Raw genomic sequence first — 6,499 nt, forward strand, 5'->3', positions numbered from 1 at the left:
GAAATGGAGACACCTCTTTCTCCCTTGTTAGGGAGAGAGAGGAGAGCCTGTGGTATGTCGAATACCAGGTGAACGAGTAGTCTTTGGGTACTGTAAGTCTGTGTCTTTTCTGTTGCTTTGCTGCACGCTTGGGTGCTCAGCGGTGGGTGCCGATGCTTTTTTTTTGCTGGTGAGGGAGGGGTGAATTGTTGCTTTGCTGCTGCTTACGCGGGGGGGGTGGCTGGGGGTTCTTACATTTTAATTGCCAGTCATTCTTTGCCAGTCACTCCTCTGTTTTTGTGGATGGTTGCGAAGAAAAAGCATTTCAAGGTGTTCATTTTATACACTTCTCTGATATTAAGTGTACCTTTGAAATAGATGATGTGGCAAAGCCACTCAGTAAAATGCCAAATCAATTACAAGGTTATATGCGTGTGTTGTCAGAACAACAAGACGTAAAGATGGCAAACTTTAACTTACAAATTGTGGAGAGAGAGAGACTGGATATGTGGCCAGTCTTGGTTCTAAACAGGGAAACAATTGAGCTTTGTAGAGTGAAAGGCTAATTTCAGGGGGGGAAAGATAGAAATATATATTTTAAATGTGTCTATGGTGGAAGGAAAGCAATCACACTACACTGAGGTCGAGCAACCAAAATGAGATCATTAAATGGATGAGGAAAGTCATTGTCGGAATTGTGAGGCAAGAAGCTCAGCTTCAGGAAGCACGAGAGTCACCGTAAGTGGAAAGGTGCAAGTTTCTATCCCCTATGTGTGGTGCAGATCCAGTTCAGTGCTTTGGTGCAGGGTGTTAGTTGGAATGTCGTCCCGGTGTCAGGAAGTACAGTTGGCAGTGACGGACCTGGTCATGAAGGAGACTGACAGAGGCACTGAGCAGAGAATACAGCTCTGCAGGGGCTGGACGGTGCATTTTGTCAATCTTTGATGGACATTACATTTCCTACCTCCAGTCAGCAGAGGATCTGGGCTATGGCGTTAGATGGATGCAAGGATAAAGTGGCTGTGGGGTCAACGTAGGAACAGACCCAAGGTATAGAAGTTAGGAGCTGGCCCATGTTGTTCTTTGAACACAGCACAGGAGTACTCACAGCAAGAGGTAGCAAGTTCAAACACAGATAGAAACCTTGAAAGTGGTTATGGCAGAAGTGTCATTCTTTAAGACGTCGGCACAGTTGACCCAAGACTGGAAACACACAAATGGAAATTTGATCAGTACAGCAAAGACTGATCAAAAGTGCCAGGGCTTCCCAATGTGGATGAAGTTACAATGGTCTTTGCCTAAGCCAAAAGAAGACTTGGTGGGAACAAAGTCAGCACTGAGTGGGAGAAGGGGCAAAGAAGCTGATAGAAATTACAAGTGGTAGAAGAGATAGTTTGAAAAGGCTTCCTGAAATGAAAGCAAAGGAGAATCAAGGAACATTCAGGAGCCGCGAAGGAAGTCATTGACAATGTGTGAGATAAGCAAAAGCAAGGAGAAGTAGCAGGCAGTGTAAGGAAACGTGGACTGTGACTCCTATCATTAAAGACTTTTTTATTTCATATTTATCCAATTGCACTTGCTTAGGGAACTCCATGCTGGACTCACTCAGTCCCAGGAAGAACAATGTGCAAAGTTTAAGGCATGAGATTTTTTACCTATATTGAGGTCCATCAAGGATCTGGCTTTCAGGTCATTGTTGTTGTCAATCTGCTGTAGGTCAGAGACAGCAGGAACAGATTGACTCCATGGTAATACTGTGTTAATTTTCTTTGTCTTTCAGATATTCCAACTGCCTTTTACCGCTATTGTAAAGAAGAGTTTTGGATTTAATCAATGTACTTTTAAATTTGTAATGAATATTGAACTTTGAAACCTGTGAACTAATGAGGAAGGTTGTTAATTTCTGAATGCGGCTGGGAATAAGTGGACAACCTGAAGGTCAGCGGAGAGAGAGACGGCAGTTGTCAGATGTGAAAACTGAATGCAGAACCAGGCACAAGGTGTGACCCAGACTATTGCAACGGAGCTAAAACAGATAATTGAAACTGGAGATATTCAAATTATAAACAGATCATGAATTTATTTTTACAATTTCTTATTTTAATAGTCATTTTCTGACAATGTGGAAAGTGCCCACTTTCCTCTGTGTGTGTTTAGGCCAGCTTGGTTGGTCAACATATGTGGAAGAACCATATGTCTAATCAATGTACTTTAATTAAGAATCACACATCCTCCAGGACAACTCAAGAAAACTGTCAAAGTGGTAGGAAGGAAACAAATTGTCTTCTTTTAAGTAAGGAAATACATAGGAATTTAAATTTTAAAGCATTGAAATTGATGCTTTAAATCAATTTAAAGCTGCTTGAATTGATTTACATTATGTATCTATAATGATATTTTTTGAGAGGTTAGGAGATATCCCTGCTGGACCCTCCCTGCATAAAACCCTGGTTTTAATGCTTTTGTTTATCAGCTGTGAAAAATGTAGGTGCCCAGCATGGAAAGATTAGCAGTCACTTCATCTGTTTTCCTGGGAATGGTTGGTCATACCAGAGAATTACTTGCAGTGGTGCGCATGAAATGAATGAACCTGGAATATCTTCCAACGGAAATGGAGATCCCAGCATCAACAGGAGGCTGCACAGTCAAGAAGACTCTTTCTCACAGGAGCTGCACCCTCACAAACCTCAAAGGGTTTAATCTGGGACTGTTCTCGTTCTACAACCCACACACTCCTACACTCAACTTTACTACCTTTCTGGATCTCAGGGGGCACCTTATTTGCCAAGTGAAGCAACCAGTCCGGGAAGAAGGATGGTTGAGGCTCACAGTGCAAAAGGGCGCTTCATTTCCTTTTTTGCTGACAAAAGTAAAAGTCGGGAGAATTCATCTTAACAACAGTTGGATCAATCTCAGGCAAAATCAAAATTGCCCAGATGTTTGCAAAATATCAAGATGTTTCTGAAAGTTGCTTCAATCTGACAGGCCTGCTTTGCAGACCAGTAAGAGCTAGGGAAAATATCCGGAGAAGGGTTCACATTTACTACAGGGCTGGGAGCACCACAGGGAGCTGGAAAGCAGGGAAGTGAAGGGAGAGGCTCACTAATTTCCTGGCTTCCCTCATTGAGGTGCATGGTGTGCTGAACCGGGCCAGTGAGATCAGAGTGGGAAGTGGCTGGGGTTAGAGGTTTTTACAGTAAACTTCCTCCCTGAAGAATGGCACCAGTCGGCTGGCACGGGTGAGTTACCCCCTGCACGATCAAACCCCTGTAGACTAAACCCTCCACTCCACCAGAGACTTTACAGACTCCCTGTACCCCAGAGGTGAAACGGGACGTGGGGGTCCTTGTGCAGGATTTCCCTATTTCCATGGTAGTAGGCAGCCGTCGATCCCAGGGGATCATGGGCTTGCGCCTCTGGTGGACTGTGTCCTCTCCTGGGTGCAAGCCTGGGCGGGAAGATTTGAAGAACCGGCTGTTGTCCATGCAGCGGTTTCCCTCTCTCCACGTCACTGATGTAGTCCAAGGGAAGGGCAAGTGCTGATACAGCTTGGCACCAGTGTCATCGCAGAGGTTGCCAGAGTGAAGTTGTGTAGTGCAGTGGTCCCCAACCACTGGGCCGCAAAGCATGTGCTACCGGGCCGCGGGGAAACAATATGATATGGCGATATGAAACGCTATGAGTCAGCTGCACTTTTCCTCATTCCCTGTCACGCACTGTTGAACTTGAACACCACCCCCTGTCGGCCGCCGGTCTGCAAGAATATTGTCAATATTAAACCGGTCCGCGGTGCAAAAAAGGTTGGGGACCCCTGGTATAGTGGTTAGTGCAACACTATTACAGCTGAGGGCATCAGTGTCTGGAGCTCAATCCCAGTGTCCTCTGTAAGAAGCCTCTATACGTCCTCTATGGGTTTTCTCTGGATCCTCCGGTTCCTTCCTACAGTCTAAAGACACACCAGGTAGGTTAATTAGTCATTGTAAATTGTCCCGTAATTAGGTTAGGGTTAAATAGAGGTTGACCAAGCAGAATTCAAAACAGGGACCCAAGGAAGTCACAGACTGTGGTGTTAAACCTCCACAGCATGTGGGAAGCCTCAAGACCTCTGGGTTTCTCAACACTGTCACATGTATATGTAGCCTACCTCCGTGAACACCCTGATATCAGAGCACAGTCACTGATCCCAACCCCTTGTGTTTGTTCATGAGATGGACACATTAATCTGGTGCCATCCCCTGCACAATAGAAATGAAAGCAGCTATGTATAATGCAAGTTTCCTTTCAAAAGGAATTCTGTTTAACGTGGTTGATTCGACAGTCCTAATTACTCTGACGCAGAGCAGGAAACTGCTGGAAGGAGTGTTTCGTGGGCTGAATGGAGCTGTGGTCTGTACAACCGGAAAGGGATCACAGATGTAAATAGCCATCATTAGAGCCATTGTCTGTAATATTCATATTGAAACATGTATTTTTCTTGTTCTCGCCTCTAATAAAGATGTTTTATGATTTATGTTTCTAGTTAGTTGTAACTGGAATCTGGAATACCAATGTATAGTTGCACAATGACTTCCTTCAAAGTTCTCAAGCCTCCCCAGTTCTTCGGGTTAGTCTGTTACACCTTATTCCATTGTTTACCCTCTTGTCTTTTAGTTACCATTACCAGTGGCTTGGTGGGGTTTTTTTTCAGGCTCTGGATGCAGAAAAACTCTGCATTCAGCCCACTATCACCTATGAAACGCTTTTTATGATGTAGTGTTGTTTTAAGTCAATGAATGAGTGGGTTGTGAGCAGCACCAGAAGGCCAGCATTGATTGCCCATCTCTAAAAGCGTTTGAGAAGGTGGTAGTGGCCACCTTCTTGAACCACTGCTACCCTCCTGCTGAGGGACATCTCACAGTGCTAATGGCAGGGGTGATCCAAAATTTAGACCTGTTGATGGCAAATAAATAACAACTCAATTCCAAGGCAGGACAGGACTTTTAAGATAGAGGGTCTGCAGATGCTGGAAATCCAGAGCAACACGTACACATTGCTGGAGGAACTCAGCAGGTCAGGCAGCATTCATAGAAATGAATAGGTAGGCCATGTTTCGAGCCTCGGCCCGTATCGTCGTCTTTGTATACCTGCTCCCCTTGTTCCTGTATGTGATAGCGGCTTCAAGTTTAGGAGGCTCTTCTGAAGAAATCTTGCTACTACAATGCACGTTGGAGACATATGTGACGGGGGTGCTCATCAAGTGCGTTTTGGCCTCTTGAACACTGTTGTGGCTGCACTCATCCAGTCAAGTGGGGAGGGTTTCATCGTACCGTCTGAGCTTTGCACTCGGTCTGCACTCACAGCCTTTGACTTGCTCTTGCTGTCAAAGTATTCATGTAGTCGCTTAAGTAAACTTTCTACTCTGTGGAGTAACTGAGCTGTTGATAGTGAAGAATGATTTGATGGTAATGCTGTTGACATCAATGGGAGGAGGGTGTATTATCTTGCTGTAGATGGTCTTTTCCTGCCATGGAAGTTAGCAACTGCAAGATTTCTGCAGCCCATTTTCAAACCGAAGTTTGTGTTTCCAGTTAGATACTTGAACAGTGTTTTTCATGGCCAGAGTATGGTACCGTACTCTTTCCTATTCACACACTCGTTTAACAAAAAAAAAGGAAGTTTTATGGCACAGAGGGCATTCAGAACTAATGCACAGTTTACTCTGTATAACTGGGAGCTGATCTTAGGAATGGGTATCAGGCTAGGTTGAGGGAATAGTGTATATCAGTCACAGCTCTGTTATGAGACGACGCTGCAGGCCCGTTCCAGAAATGATTTCTCATCCTCATGCTGGGCATTTTCTGCTGTTTCTTCAAAGTTCAAAGTAAATTTATTATCAAAGTACGTAGGTGTATATCTGCATATACAACCCTAAGATTCGTTTTCTTACAGACAATCTCAGTAAATACAAGAAACGCAATAGAATTCATGAAAGACCACACCCAACTGGACAGACAATGGCCAATGTGTAAAAAAAACAAACCATGCAAATACAGTATAAAAAGAAAGAAAAAATAATGATAATAATGAATAAGCAATAAATATCGAGAACATGAGATGAAGAGTCCTTGGAAGTGAGTCCTTAGGTTATGGGGTGAGTGATGGTGCAAGTGAAGTTGAGTGAATTTAGCTCATCTGTTTCAAGAGCCTGATGGTTGAGGGGTAAAACTGTTCCTGAACCTGGTGGTGCAGGTCCTAAGGCTCCTGTACACTCTTCCTAGTGGCAGTTGTGAGAAAAGAGCATGGCCTGGTTGGTGGAGGTCCTTGACAATGGATGCTGCTTTCCAGCGATAGCGCTCCATGTAAATGTGCTCAGTGGTGGAGAGGACTTCACCTGTAATAGATTGGGCCATATCTACTACTTTGTAGACTTTTCCTTCCAAGAGTATTGGTGTTTCCATACCAGGCCATGATGCAACCAGTCCATATACTCTCCACCACAAACCTACAGAAGTTTGTCAAAGTTTTCGAAGACATGCCGAAA

General features: G+C 44.2%; 1 protein-coding gene across 1 annotated transcript in view; it reads left to right on the forward strand.

Annotated features, from left to right (window-relative positions):
• The window catches only part of trim44 (tripartite motif containing 44), a 214,588-nt gene extending 210,099 nt beyond the window's left edge, over nt 1–4,489 (forward strand). The window contains exon 6 of the mRNA XM_072272194.1: nt 1,760–4,489. The gene's annotated coding sequence lies outside the window, so the exon portion shown is untranslated. The remainder of the gene's footprint in view (nt 1–1,759) is intronic.
• The last annotated feature ends 2,010 nt before the right edge of the window (nt 4,490–6,499 follow it).

The sequence above is a fragment of the Mobula birostris genome, chromosome 11 (assembly GCF_030028105.1).
Source record: "Mobula birostris isolate sMobBir1 chromosome 11, sMobBir1.hap1, whole genome shotgun sequence".
Classification (NCBI taxonomy): Eukaryota; Metazoa; Chordata; class Chondrichthyes; order Myliobatiformes; family Myliobatidae; genus Mobula; species Mobula birostris.